Source organism: Pelophylax lessonae (genome assembly GCF_965119305.1).
Source record: "Pelophylax lessonae genome assembly, chromosome: 7".
Classification (NCBI taxonomy): Eukaryota; Metazoa; Chordata; class Amphibia; order Anura; family Ranidae; genus Pelophylax; species Pelophylax lessonae.
The window spans coordinates 32,370,088-32,385,150 of NC_138774.1; positions in this window are offsets into that span (position 1 = coordinate 32,370,088).

Here is a 15,063-nt window from a genome sequence, read left to right on the forward strand (position 1 = left end):
CCCGGACCCCTGGCCGGGGCCCTTCCCTTCAAGCCTGGGGCTCTTCCCACTGATCCTGGGGCCCTTTACTCTCTTTGCGGGACCCTTTCACCAGTTCAGCAGTGGGCCCCCTTCCTGCCATCTTGGGGCCTCCCCTTGGTGGTGGAATGCCAGGGCCCGGTTGCAAGTGTGACGACCTTTACGACCTTTACGATCCTGGAAGTTCACCCACTGGTGTCAGTAGTTTTTATTTTTTGGAATTTTAATTGTATTATTTTTTATCATTTTATTTTTTTACAATGTCACTGACTATGACTCTGTCCATTGAGAAAAAGGAGGGAGCTGGTAAATTACATATTTACCGACCCCTTCCTGGTTCTCTATTGTGACACATCCCCTGCAGCAGCCGGCAGGAGAGGGGAGGAAGCACAGTGGGGGGGGGGGGACCAGGGGAGCACACAGGGGCCCAGAGACAGCAGAACACAAGTGAACTGGATAGGAGGAGTGGCGGGGGCAGCATACAGAGGAACCAATCTCCTCCATTTTCCTTCTGCAGCTACAGGAGGAAAAAGGAGGACAGTGATTTCTGTACTTCTAGCCCCCGCTTATCCAGGTGTACAGGGGAGCCGCACAGACCCCCTGGAGCATGGGGCCCGGTTGCAATTGCAACCCCTGTAGTTACTCCCCTGGCTGGAGCCCTACAAAATGTCCTCCAGCAGGCCACTGGTGTGAATATCTCTGACCAAACAATCAGAAACAGACTTTATGAGGGTGGCCTGAGGGCCCAACATTCTTTAGTGGCCCTGTGCTCACTGCCCGGCACCATGGAGTTTGATTGACATTTTCCATTGCACACCAGAATTGGAAGGTCCGCCACTGGCACCCTGTGCTTTTCCCAGATGAGAGCAGGTTCACCCTGAGCCCATGTGGCAGACGTGAAAGGGTCTGGAGAAGCCATGGAGAACGTTATGCTGGCTGTAACATTGTTCAGCATGACCGGTTTGGTGGTTGGTCAGTGATGGTCTTAGAAGGCATATCCATGGAGGGGAGCACAGACCCAGGTAGGCAAGACAATGGCACCCTGACTGCCATTAGGTATCAGGATGAAATCCTTAGGCCTATTGTCAGACCAGGGGAGGACTGGGCCAGGGGGCAGGGGGCCAATGCCCCCCTGGGCCACTCTGATGCCCTGTAAAAAGGCTGCACCGCTTCTGCCACAGACATGCCTAAAGGATTCCTGGTGAAGAGAAGTAAAAAGTCCCCACTGCTGACCTACTGAGTGCGGGAAGAAGACAAGGACAGAGCGCAGCCCCCCCGCCCCCAGCATGGATGCTGTAAACTGAGTCTGAGCAGAGGCTGGTTCCATGCCCCACTGGAGACTCTCCTCCGGCCAGCCCCTCCTGAGCTGTCCCAGCTCCCCCAAACTGCCCCTTACTGGCCAGGTTGGGAACCCGGATTCAGCCGGTGAGTAGAGAGTACCTGGAGCGGAGCTGTAGCCTGGAATGGGGGTCGGAAGGAGGCCAGGAAGAGGGAGAGTGGGAGGGGGGCCGAGTCACTGCACCATGGGCCTCTGGATTTTACTTGCCCCCTGGGCCGAAGGTTGCCAGTCAGCCCCTGTGTCAGACCCTACACTAGTGCAGGGGGCACTGCTGTATTTTGGCCTAGGCCGACAAGGCCCAGGCCTAGGGTGGCACTTTGCAGGGGGGGGAGGCAAAAAAGCTGCCCCTCCACATCAAAAAATCCCCCCCCGATCCATCCTCTGAGTCCCGTCTGAGTCTGCTCCCATGTCTGCCACCGCCCACAGCCACCTCCCACACATAGTCCCCGGCGGCTTGTGGCACTTATCAGCATTCATTCAGCAGCAGTGAGTAAGGTAAGGGGCGTACATACTTTGCCAGGGAGGGAGGGACTGACACCCCCATAGAGTGGCCAATGACTGGCCAGACCGGCTGTACTTCATTCAATGGGTGGGGCTCCGCCTAATCCTCCGCCTACCTTCCACCGCGCGGCATCCTTACACACCAACTTATCCCTGGGGCGGGGTCTGTCTATGTCAAGGAGGAGGAGAGGTGAGAGAGGAGGACAATAGAACCCCCAGGCCAGGACAGCAGGTAGGAATCACCGCTAATATTACTCCAATAATCACATTTAAACTTTGCAGTAAATATATTTTCAACATATATGAACTGTTTATTGCCTTTGCATTGATTTCAGCATGCATGGAGCACTTTGCATTACATGAACTTTCACTGCATGTGAACTGTTAAATGAGTTTATATTGGTTTCAGCATGTGCAAAGTGCTCCATGCTTTAACCACTTCTGGACCGGAAGGATTTGCCCCCCTTAATGACCGGGCCATTTTTTGCGATTCGGCACTGCATTACTTTAACGGACAATTGCGCGGTCATGTGACGCTGTACCCAAATAAAATTGATGTCCTTTTTTCCCACAAATAGAGCTTTCTTTTGGTGGTATTAAATCACCTGTGCAATTTTTATTTATTGCGCTATTAACAAAAAAAGAGCGATAATTCTGAAAAAAAAAAAACACAATATTTTTTCACATTCTGCTATATACAGTGCATTGCGAAAGTATTCGGCCCCCTTGAACTTTGCGACCTTTTGCCACATTTCAAACTTCAAACATAAAGATATAAAACTGTAATTTTTTGTGAAGAATCAACAACAAGTGGGACACAATCATGAAGTGGAACGAAATTTATTGGATATTTCAAACTTTTTTAACAAATAAAAAACTGAAAAATTGGGCGTGCAAAATTATTCAGCCCCCTTAAGTTAATACTTTGTAGCGCCACCTTTTGCTGCGATTACAGCTGTAAGTCCCTTGGGGTATGTCTCTATCAGTTTTGCACATCGAGAGACTGAAATTTTTGCCCATTCCTCCTTGCAAAACAGCTCAAGCTCAGTGAGGTTGGATGGAGAGCGTTTGTGAACAGCAGTTTTCAGTTCTTTCCACAGATTCTCGATTGGATTCAGGTCTGGACTTTGACTTGGCCATTCTAACACCTGGATATGTTTATTTGTGAACCATTCCATTGTAGATTTTACTTTATGTTTTGGATCATTGTCTTGTTGGAAGACAAATCTCCATCCCAGTCTCAGGTCTTTTGCAGACTCCATCAGGTTTTCTTCCAGAATGGTCCTGTATTTGGCTCCATCCATCTTCCCATCAATTTTAACCATCTTCCCTGTCCCTGCTGAAGAAAAGCAGGCCCAAACCATGACGCGGCCACCACCATGTGTGACAGTGGGGATGGTGTGTTCAGGGTGATGAGCTGTGTTGCTTTTAGGCCAAACATAACGTTTTGCATTGTTGCCAAAAAGTTTGATTTTGGTTTCATCTGACCAGAGCACCTTCTTCCACATGTTTGGTGTCTCCCAGGTGGCTTGTGGCAAACTTTAAACAACACTTTTTATGGATATCTTTAAGAAATGGCTTTCTTCTTGCCACTCTTCCATAAAGGCCAGATTTGTGCAGTATACGACTGTTTGTTGGCCTATGGACAGAGTCTCCTACCTCAGCTGTAGATCTCTGCAGTTCATCCAGAGTGATCATGGGCCTCTTGGCTGCATCTCTGATCAGTCTTCTCCTTGTATGAGCTGAAAGTTTAGAGGGACGGCCAGGTCTTCATAGATTTGCAGTGGTCTGATACTCCTTCCATTTCAATATTATCGCTTGCACAGTGCTCCTTGGGATGTTTAAAGCTTGGGAAATCTTTTTGCACCCAAATCCGGCTTTAAACTTCTCCACAACAGTATCTCGGACCTGCCTGGTGTGTTCCTTGTTCTTCATGATGCTCTCTGCGCTTTAAACGGACCTCTGAGACTATCAGAGTGCAGGTGCATTTATACGGAGACTTGATTACACACAGGTGGATTCTATTTATCATCATTAGTCATTTAGGTCAACATTGGATCATTCAGAGATCCTCACTGAACTTCTGGAGAGAGTTTGCTGCACTGAAAGTAAAGGGGCTGAATAGTTTTGCACGCCCAATTTTTCAGTTTTTTTTTTTTTTTTTCAGAGATTCTTAAAAAAAAATTACAGTTTTATATCTTTATGTTTGAAGCCTGAAATGTGGCAAAAGGCCGCAAAGTTCAAGAGGGCCGAATACTTTCGCAATGCACTGTAGCATTCCAAAAAAAAAATTAAAAATCAAAATTTTTCATCCTTTTAAGCCAATTTGTATTCTGCTACATATTGTTGACAAAAAATAAATCCCAATAAGCGTATTGATTGGTTTGCGCAAAAGTTATCGTGTCTACAATCTAGGGGAAAGATTTATGTAATTTTAATTTTTTTATTTTTTTTTCACTAGTAATGGCAACGATCAGCGATTTTTAGCGGGACTTCGACATTGCGGCGGACAGATCGGACCCCAACTGACATTTTTGACACTTTTGGGGGTACCAGTGACATTACTACAGTAATCAGTGCTAAAAATATGCACTGTTACTGTAATAATGACACTGGCAGGGAAAGGGTTAACTCAGGGGTGATCAAAGGGTTAAGTGTGATCCTAGGGGAGTGTTTCTAACTGTATGGGGGGGATTTGTGAAATGAACACAGATACCTGTGATCCTAAATAGGAGGATCACAGGCACTCTGTGATCATTTCAGAGAGAACAACAGCAGACTGTCGTTCTCTCTCAGCGGGGAAAGATCGTGGGTGGCCGGTGGCAATTACGGCCGCCGGCCCCGTGGATTGGCATCCCCGCTGCCTAACGGGGGCCCCCAGGAGTGCTCCTGCGAACCTACATACCCATACAAAACAAGAAAATATACAAGTAGACACTTTGTACCTACTTTTAATGTACAGAGAGGAAGAGGTGGAGCTCTAAGAGGAAAAGGTGGAGCCTAAATAGGAAGGGTGTGGTTTACAGATGAAACGGCGGGGCTGAAACAGGAAGGGGTGTGGCCTTGATAGGAAACGGTGGGTTGTAGTTAAATTAGGGGGTGCATGAGTTTAGTCCGGCCTAGGGCAACACAAAACCTAAATACACCACTGGCAGGGGGTCCTGGGTTCCTCCTGGTGCATGACAATGCCCGGCCTCATATGATGAGAGTATGCAGCCAGTTCCTGGAGGATGAAGGAATTGATACCATTGAATGGCCCCCACACTTGTCTGACCTAAATCCAATAGAACACCTCTGGGACTTTTTTTTCCGGGCCATCCGATGCCGCCAGGTTGCACTTCAGTCTGTTCAGGAGCTCAGTGATGCCTTAGTCCAGATCTGGGAGGAAATACCCCAGGACACCATCCGTTGTCTCATTAGGATCATGCCCCGATGTTGTCAGGCATGCATAGAAGCACATGGGGGCCATACAAACTACTGAGGACCATTCTGAGTTGCTGCAATGAAATTTCAGCAAAATGGACTAGCCTGCTGCATCACTTTTTCACTTTGTTTTTCAGGGTGTCTTCGAATTCAGCCCTCTGTATGTGGATAATTTTCATTTCCATCAAACGATGTGACATCCTTTCATTCCTAACACATTACCCAGTCCATACCAGTATAGATCCTAACACATTACCCAGTCCATACCAGTATAGATCCTAACACATTACCCAGTCCATACCAGTATAGATCCTAACACATTACCCAGTCCATACCAGTATAGATCCTAACACATTACCCAGTCCATATCAGTATAGATCCTAACACATTACCCAGTCCATATCAGTATAGATCCTAACACATTACCCAGTCCATACCAGTATAGATCCTAACACATTACCCAGTCCATACCAGTATAGATCCTAACACATTACCCAGTCCATACCAGTATAGATCCTAACACATTACCCAGTCCATACCAGTATAGATCCTAACACATTACCCAGTCCATACCAGTATAGATCCTAACACATTACCCAGTCCACACCAGTATAGATATCCAGCATGAGACTTTTCCCCATTGAGATCTGATGTGTTTTAAAAGTGTTCCTCTAATTTTTTTGAGTCGTGTGTGTATATGTATATATATATATATATACACACACAGTATCTCACAAAAGTGAGTACACCCCTCACATTTCTGTAAATATTTTATTCTATCTTTTCATGTGACAACAATGAAGAAATGACACTTTGCTACAATGTAAAGTAGTGAGTGTACAGCTTGTATAACAGTGTAAATTTGCTGTCCCCTCAAAATAACTCAACAAACAGCCATTAATGTCTAAACCGCTAGTAACAAAAGTGAGTACACCCCTAAGTGTGGGAGTGTCATGGTCTGGGGCTGCATGAGTGCTGCCAGCAATGGGGAGCTACAGCTCATTGAGGGAACCATGACTGCCAACATGTACTGTGACATACTAAAGCAGAGCATGATCCCCTCTATTCGGACACTGGGCCGCAGGACAGTATTCCAACATGATAATGACCTCCAAGATGACCACTGCCTTGCTTAAGAAGCTGAGGGTAAAGGTGATGGACTGGCCAAGCATGTCTCCAGACCTAAACCCTATTGAGCATCTGTGGGGCATCCTGAAATGGGAGGTGGAGGAGCGCAAGGTCTCTAACATCCACCAGCTCTGTGATGTCATCATGGAGGAGTGGAAGAGGACTCCAATGGCAACCTGTGAAGCTCTGGTGAACTCCATGCCCAAGAGGGTTAAGGCAGTGCTGGAAAATAATGGTGGTCACACTTTGGGCCCAATTTGGACATTGTCACTTTGGGGTGTACTCACTTTTGTTGCCAGCGGTTTAGACATTAATGGCTGTGTATTGAGTTATTTTGAGGGGATAGTAAGTTTACACTGTTATACAAGCTGTACACTCACTACTTTACATTGTAGCAAAGTGTCATTTCTTCAGTGATGTCACATGAAAAGATAGAATAAAATAGTTACAAAAATGTGAGGGGTGTACTCACTTTTGTGAGATACTGTATATGTGTGTATATATATATATATATATATATATATATATGTTTGGGGGTTCTGAGTACTTATTTAGCAAAAAAATAATGATTTTTACATGTAGGAGAGAAATGCCAGAATTGGCCAGGGTGAGAAGTGGTTAATAACAGAAGAAAATATGTATAAAACCAAAACGTAAAACCAAAGCAGACCTGTCACATGGTCTGAAGGACACAAATTCTTTATTGTTTTTTGTACTATGTTCGGGACAGGACGAGAGTTCAGGATGTGGGCATGATAAGAATTAACAATGGGTTCAGCTGCCTCTGGATAGGGCAGGTGTGAAGATGGTGAGATTATCAGCAGGTACTCAGGAGATCAGGAATGTATCTTCTCCTTTGTGTTTCCACTTCACAGATCAGTAAGTGGTGTGTGATTTAAGCCATCAAGTGGTGACGGTTCCCAGGTCAGCACACCTCCATTATGAAATACTCCAGGCTTCCTATTATATTTATTTTACTTTGCAGAAAAGTCAGAATTCCTGACCTGCAATATTTTAGAGGCTCATAGTGAAAGCATCGGGATGCACCAACCAGTGGTGTATTTTGGTTTTGTGCTGCCCTAGGCAAGACTAAAATTGGGCGCCCCCTCCTATGTACATTTGCCCCACTCCTTCCTTTTTAATGGATGTGACTCCCTCCAAAATGGAAGGGCTACAAGTCCCAGCATGAACCCCTGAGATCTCATGAGAGAGGGGGATGTGTGAGGGAGGGAGAGAGAGAGAGGGGGGATGAGAGAGAGGGGGGGGATGAGAGAGAGAGAGAGAGAGAGAGAGGGCTAATGAGAGAGAGAGGGGGGATGAGAGAGAGAGAGAGAGAGGGGGGATGAGAGAGAGAGAGGGGGGATGAGAGAGAGAGGGGGGGATGAGAGAGAGAGAGAGAGAGAGGGGGCTAATGAGAGAGAGAGGGGGGATGAGAGAGAGAGAGAGAGGGGGGGATAATGAGAGAGAGAGAGAGAGAGAGGGCTAATGAGAGAGAGAGGGGGGATGAGAGAGAGAGAGAGAGAGAGAGGGGGATAATGAGAGAGAGAGAGAGAGAGAGAGAGAGAGAGAGAGAGAGGGGGGGAAGAGAGAGAGAGAGGGGGGGATAATGAGAGAGAGAGAGAGAGAGAGGTGGGATCATGAGAGAGAGAGAGAGGGGGGATAATGAGAGAGAGAGAGAGGGGGGATAATGAGAGAGAGAGAGAGAGAGAGAGGGGGGGGTAATGAGAGAGAGAGAGGGGGGGATAATGAGAGAGAGAGAGAGAGGGGGGGATAATGAGAGAGAGAGAGAGAGGGGGGGATAATGAGAGAGAGAGAGAGAGGGGGGGGGGATAATGAGAGAGAGAGAGAGGGGGGATAATGAGAGAGAGAGAGAGAGAGGGGGGATAATGAGAGAGAGAGAGGGGGGGATAATGAGAGAGAGAGAGAGAGAGAGAGAGAGAGAGAATGAGGGGGGGATAATGAGAGAGAGAGAGAGGGGGGGATAATGAGAGAGAGAGAGAGAGGGGGGGGGTGAGAGAGAGGGGGATGAGAGAGGACATTAGAGACAGAAAGAGAGAGGGGGATGAGTGAGAGAGGGGGTGAGAGAGAGAGAGGGCGAATGAGAGAGAGGAAGAGAGGGGGATGTGAGGGAGAGAGAGAGAGGGGGGCTCAGAGAGAGGGGCAGAGAGATGGGGGGTGAGAGAGAGAGAGGGAGAGAGAGAGAGAGAAAGAGGGGATGAGAGAGAGAAAGAGAGAGGGGGATGAGAGAGAGAGAGAGAGAGAGAGAGAATGGGGGGTGAGAGAGAAAGAGAGAGAGAGAGGGGGTGAGAGAGAAAGAGAGAGAGAGGGAAGTTGAGAGAGAGAGAGAGAGGGGGGTGAGAGAGGCAAGTCTAACAACTAGTGGCCAATAGAGTCTAAGGTGGAGGGGGGCTTTTTTGACGCCCCCCTGCAAAGTGCCGCCCTAGGCCTGGGCCTTGTCGGCCTAGGCCAAAATACAGCACTGGCACCAACTCCAACCAAATCTTTTTGGCTAGAGCAGGGGTGGCTTAGAATAGTCTTTCTCAACAGTTTTGCACCAGAAGAACCCTTAAAACTGTATTCCAGTCTCAGGAAACCTCTGATAAAATTATCCAAGCCTACACATACAGTAAGCGTAACTATCAGATTTTTTATTTTTTTTTGCTATATATACATTATATTACCAAAAGTATTGGGACGCCTGCCTCCGTGTTCTGTTTTCTGATGGTGCTCCGCACGCATTTGCAGATATGACCACCACGTGTCTGCTAAGTGACAGTGCATTTCTCCAACTCCAACCAAATCTTTTTGGCTAGAGCAGGGATGGCTTAGAATAGTCTTTCTCAACAGTTTTGCACCAAAGGAACCCTTAAAACTGTATTCTGGTCTCAGGAAACCTCTGCCAAATTACCCATTGGCTTTCCAAGCCTACACATACAGTAGGTTTAACTATCAGATTTTTTATTTTTTTTTGCTATATATACATTATATTACCAAAAGTATTGGGATGCCTGCCTCCATGTTCTGTTTTCTGATGGTGCTCCGCACACGTTTGCAGATATGACCACCACGTGCATTTCTTCTTTGTGTCGGGAAAGCATGTGATTTTTGCACACATTTCTGGCAATCAGTATTGATAACCTAACAAACAAACAAAGAGCTGGGGGGGGGGGGGGGACACCCTGAACATGCATTTCTAAAGCTGGTGCAGCTATGAAAACCAAGCAACATGCATATTAACAGAGAATAGCGCACACATGCAAAAGAAATGTGTATCAAATATAAAGGTAATCAATAAATAAAAATGGGGATTTGGTCCCACCATATGGCCATATCGTGCCCAAGCCCACCATTACGTCAAAGTACCCCACTGTCAGTGGGTCGTACACTATCCATAGAATGAAGGATGAATCCAACCTCTCTAAACCATTGGAGTATTGTGAACCTAACCTTACTCTTCTTTTCATTTCCTCTGTCTCATTGCTGGCAGATGGCAGTTTATTCAGATATTTCTATGTTGCCAACAATTTATGCAGCACTTTACACACATACACTATATTGTCTAAAGTATTGGGACGCCTGCTTTTACACACACACATGAACTTTAATGGCATCCCAGTCTTAGTCCGTAGGGTTCAATATTGAGTTGGCCCACCCAGTGCCAGGACAAGGTCATCCAGCACCCAGGGCAAGGATGCCAAACTGCACCTCCCCTTCCCTTAGGTTTAGGGTCAAGATGCCCCCCCCATCCCTTCAATAAACCATTCTGCTTAGGGCATCCGCCTCTCCTGCCCACCCCTTGTCCCGGCCATGCAGCTATAAGGCCCCGTTCCCACAGCTTTTCAATCAGGTCCCCCTGTCAGTTTTTTCATGCGGACCGGATCGGATGCCCCATGCATCCCTATGGGGCAGCGGATGTCAGCGGTGACATGTCCGATGACACCCGCTACTATCCAATCTGATGTGGTCTGTGAAATCCGGACGGATGGAAACCCTATTTTCCATCCGTCTGGAGGATCGGATAGGATGAAAACGGACAGGTAGTCTGTTCTCATCCGATCTCCCCCTAGAGGGGTGAGGGGCTCTGACAGATCTGTCTCTGCAAAGTAAGCGGAGGCAAAATAAAAATTGCTGCCCCCCCCCCCACACATATGCTCTCCCACCCCCCATCCCAAGTTGCTGAAGGGGTTAAAACCAGTGGCAGCTGGTGCTCCATCCGTCAGGGGGGGGCGGCAGACAGACCTGGCCATGGACCCCCGCCCATCACTCCAGAATCCAGTCAACACCATCTCCCCCCCCGGGCGCTAGTTCACTTACCTTGTTCTTCTGGATGGTGATGGCTTCCCTCTCAGTCTCCTCCATGTCCCCTCTGGGTGGCCGTCTCCTCCCTCCTCCTCCGCCAATAGGATGCCTTCTTCTTTGGCCAATTGGGAAACAGGCCTCAGGACCCGCTTCCTGATTGGCCAGGAGGAGAATCAGTGTGGCAATAGCAAATATTAATTCGCTATTGTCACACAACTGGCTGAGCAAAACAGAGTCCACCAGGCGGAAAGCCCGTGGGAAAGGATCCTAACAGATTCAACTCTTCTGGGAAGGCTGTCCACAAGGTTTAGGAGTGTGTCTATGGGAATGTTTGACCATTCTTCCAGAAGCCCATTTGTGAGAGCCAGTGTACCGGTACCATGTGATCGCTGTGATCAATCACAGCAGATCACATTACAATTGTTCACAATGAGTGGCTTCCATTCATGCCATTCATTTTATACTATTGTGTTGATCTCTGTGATTGGCCAGTGATCACATGGTGCAAACAGGGCCAATCACAGCCCATCTGTATCATGTGATTAACTGTGACCAAGCGGTTGAAACTGAAAATACTTTTTGTGGCCACTAGATGGTGTTAAGAATCACAGTAAATGCCTTTGAAACTTGGCACCATCTAGTGTCCAAATGTAGCAATTTCCGGTTTAAATCAATGAAAAAGAAGAATCAAGCACAAGGAAATAGGCGAATAAGTTGAGCATAGAGAGGAGAGGGGTTAGAACGTCTGTGCCATTTGTGTGACAATCCCTTGCCTATTAGCCTAGAAAATGGACAACATTTTTTTTAACATTCAGGTCCCACTGACTTCAATGGAGTTTGGATTCTGCACCTGAATTTTACTTATGTTTCTTGAGCCTGTCCTAAACTTAAACAAAGTATATGTATGTATTATGTACATTATATTGTCAAAAGTATTGGGACGCCTGCCTTTACATGGACATGAACTTTAATGGCATCCCAGTCTTAGTCTATAGCAGTGATGGCAAACCTTGGCACCCCAGATGTTTTGGAACTATATTTCCCTTGATGCTCATACACTCTGAAGTGTAATTGATCATCATGGGAAATGTAGTTCCAAAACATCTGGGGTGCCAAGGTTTGGCATCACTGGTCTATAGGGCTCAATATTGAGTTGGCCCACCCTTTGCAGCTATAACAGCTTCAACTCTTCTGGGAAGGCTGTCCACAAGGTTTAGGAGTGTGTCAATGGAAATGTTTGACCATTCTTCCAGAAGCGCATTTGTGAGGTCAGGCACTGAGGTGGATGAGAAGGCCTGGCTTGCAGTCTCCGCTTTAATTCATCCCAAAAGTGTTCAGGTTGAGGTCAGGACTCTGTGCAGGTCAGTCATGTTCCTCCACCCCAAACTCGCTCATCCATGTCTTTATGGACCTTGGCAATCACACAAAAAGGAATATCTAGAAGGCGGTCTGTACACTATCTGTGTTAAGAACACCTCCAGGCTGCCATACTGCATTGCATTTTACAGAAAATTACAGAACGGCAGTGAAAAGATGAAAGGTAACTTTTAAAAAATATTAAATTACAATATGAATAACACAGCATCTTTATACGTTAAATTATTATTATTATTATTTTTATTACATGCTATTTTGTTCCCACGAAAGTGGAGTTACCCTTTAGGGTGTGCAGTGTTGGGTGCACAATGTTTTTAAAAATCTTTTTCCAAAGGGTGCAGTGACGCACTGTAAAAAAAGGGCACCTCTTAAAAAGATTGTTTTCAACTGCCTGATGTGCTTTCATCACCCCAAGCCTCTCTTCCCCGATCGTCGGGGAAAGAGTGGGAAGATCCACCTGCTTGAAACAAAGCAGGCGGATCTTCTCTGTGACAGACAGGGACAGATCCCAGGATTCAGCATAGCTTAACATGCGATCTCTGTTTGTGTCACACAACCCCCTTCCCCACACACACGTCATGAGGCATACATTTAACCCCTTGATCACAAACAGTGTTAACCCCTTCCCTGCCAGTATCATTATTACAGTAACAGTGCATATTTTTAGCACTGATTACTCTAGTAATGTCACTGGTCCCCTCAAAAGTGTCAAAAATGTCAGTTAGGGGTCTGATCTGTCCGTCGCAATGTCGCAGTCCCGCAAAGAGATCGCAGATCGCCGCCATTACTAGTAAAAAAAAAAAACAAAACAATAAAAATGACATAAATCTTTCCCGTAGTTAGTAAACGCGATAACTTTTGCGCAAACCAATCAAAATACGCTTATTGCTGTTTTTTTTTACCAAAAATATGTAGCAGAAAACAAATTGGCCTAAAATGTTAAAAAATTTTGATTTTTAATTTTTTTTTCTTTGGGAATGTTGTTTTTTTATTTTCAAAATTATTTTTCAAAATTGTCGCTATTTTTTTGTTTATAGCGCAAGAATAAAAAATTGCACAGGTGATCAAATACCCCCCAAAAGAAAGCTCTGTTTGTGGGGAAAAAAAGAACGCAAATTTAGTTTGGGTACAGCGTCGCACAACTGCGCAATTGTCTGGTCAATTAACGCAGTGCCGAATTGCAAAATAGGCCCTGGTCAGGAAGAGGGTAAAATCTTCCGGTCTTAAAGTGGATAAAAATACACTCATTGAGAATTTTTTTGTCAAAGACATGTAGCTAAATACATTTTGGACTAAATATATGACAAAAATTGAATATATTGGATATTTTTTAACCACTTAAGCCCCGGAAGATTTTACCCCCTTCCTGACCAGGGTTTTTTTTGCGATTTTTTTACTGCGTGATTTTAACGGACAATTGCGCGGTCGTGCGACGCTGTACCTAAACGAATTTGATGTCCTTTTTTTCCCACAAAGAGAGCTTTCTTTTGGTGGTATTTGATCACCTGTGCGATTTTTTGATCATGCGCTATAAACAAAAAAAGAGCGTCAATTTTGCAAAAATAACAATATTTTTCACATTTTTTATATGAAATTCCCCAAAAAAGAAAAGTAAAAATCAAAATTTTTTAACATTTTCGGCCAATTTGTTTTATGCTACATATGTTTGGTAAAAAAAATCGCAAAAAGCGTATTTTGATTGGTTTGCGCAAAAGTTATCGCATTTACTAACAAAGGGAAAGATTTTTGTCATTTTAGGTGGTTTTTTTTGAGTAATGGCAGCGATCTGCGATTTTTTTTTTGCGGGACTGCGACATTTCGGCGGACAGATCTGACCCTTGACTGACATTTTTGACACTTTTGGGGGTACCAGTGACATTACTGCAGTAATCAGTGCTATACATATACACTGTTACTGCAAAAATGACACTGGCAGGGAAGGGGTTAACTTTATTGGAGAGGGAGGGGTTAAGTGTGTCCTAGGGGCGTGATTCTAACTGTGATTGGACATGGCTACTGGTGTAAAAACAGAGATCAACGGTCCTACATAGTAGAACCGTCTGATCTCCATTTTTACACAGGGGAGAATGACAGGCGGCTTTGTTTACATTAGCCGCCTGCCTTTCTCCCTTCACCGGAGCGATCGTGAGTGACCGGCGGTCACACGCACTGACTTGTAAGTGAACGAGCCGGGGCGGGCGCGCGCCTCGGCGGGAGTGCGCCCGCCCGCTATTGGCTCACAAGTCAGTGACAGGTGAGTGACGTACCCCTACGTCACTCTGCCTGGCCGGGGCTGACCGCCGCAGTAAATGTACTTGCGGCGGTCGGCAACCGGTTAAAAGTCGAAGTAGAAAATGTAAATTTTTCACAAACTTTTTGATCTTTTTTTATTATTATCGCAAAAAATAAAAAGCGCAGAGGTGATCAAATACCCCCAAAAGAAAGCTCTGTTTGTGGGGAAAAAAGGACGTACATTTTGTTTGGATACAGCATTGCATGACCGCGCAATTGTCAGTTAAAATCACGCAGTGCCAAGTTAAAAAAAGTGGCCTGGTCATTGAGCAGCAAAATCTTCTGGGGCTAAAGTGGTTAAGGACTTCTAGCTATGTTTAGTGCGGCAAGGCCGCTGCTTCACCTTGCCACTGAAGCAAAGTGTCTGATAGGTGAACTATGTAACCAATTACTATTCAGAGCCCCGCTTGGCACCCCCTTTTACCCTTACTCTTCAGGGTTCTGCTCGGCACCCTCTTTACTCTTGCTTACTGTGTGAGCTGACCTTCTGTCCTCTGACCTAACTGGATTGGTCCCCCTACCTGGGCAGACCCCTTGGCAAGCCCCCTGGTACTCCCTGGCACTCTTTTCCCAGTTGACTCTGCCCGCAGCTCCACCGTCAGATTTCCAGGATCCTCAAGGTCCAGCTCCACACTTGGCTCACCAGGCCGACTGCCTGTCACCACTTTCCTCAGGCTGCAGGAGGA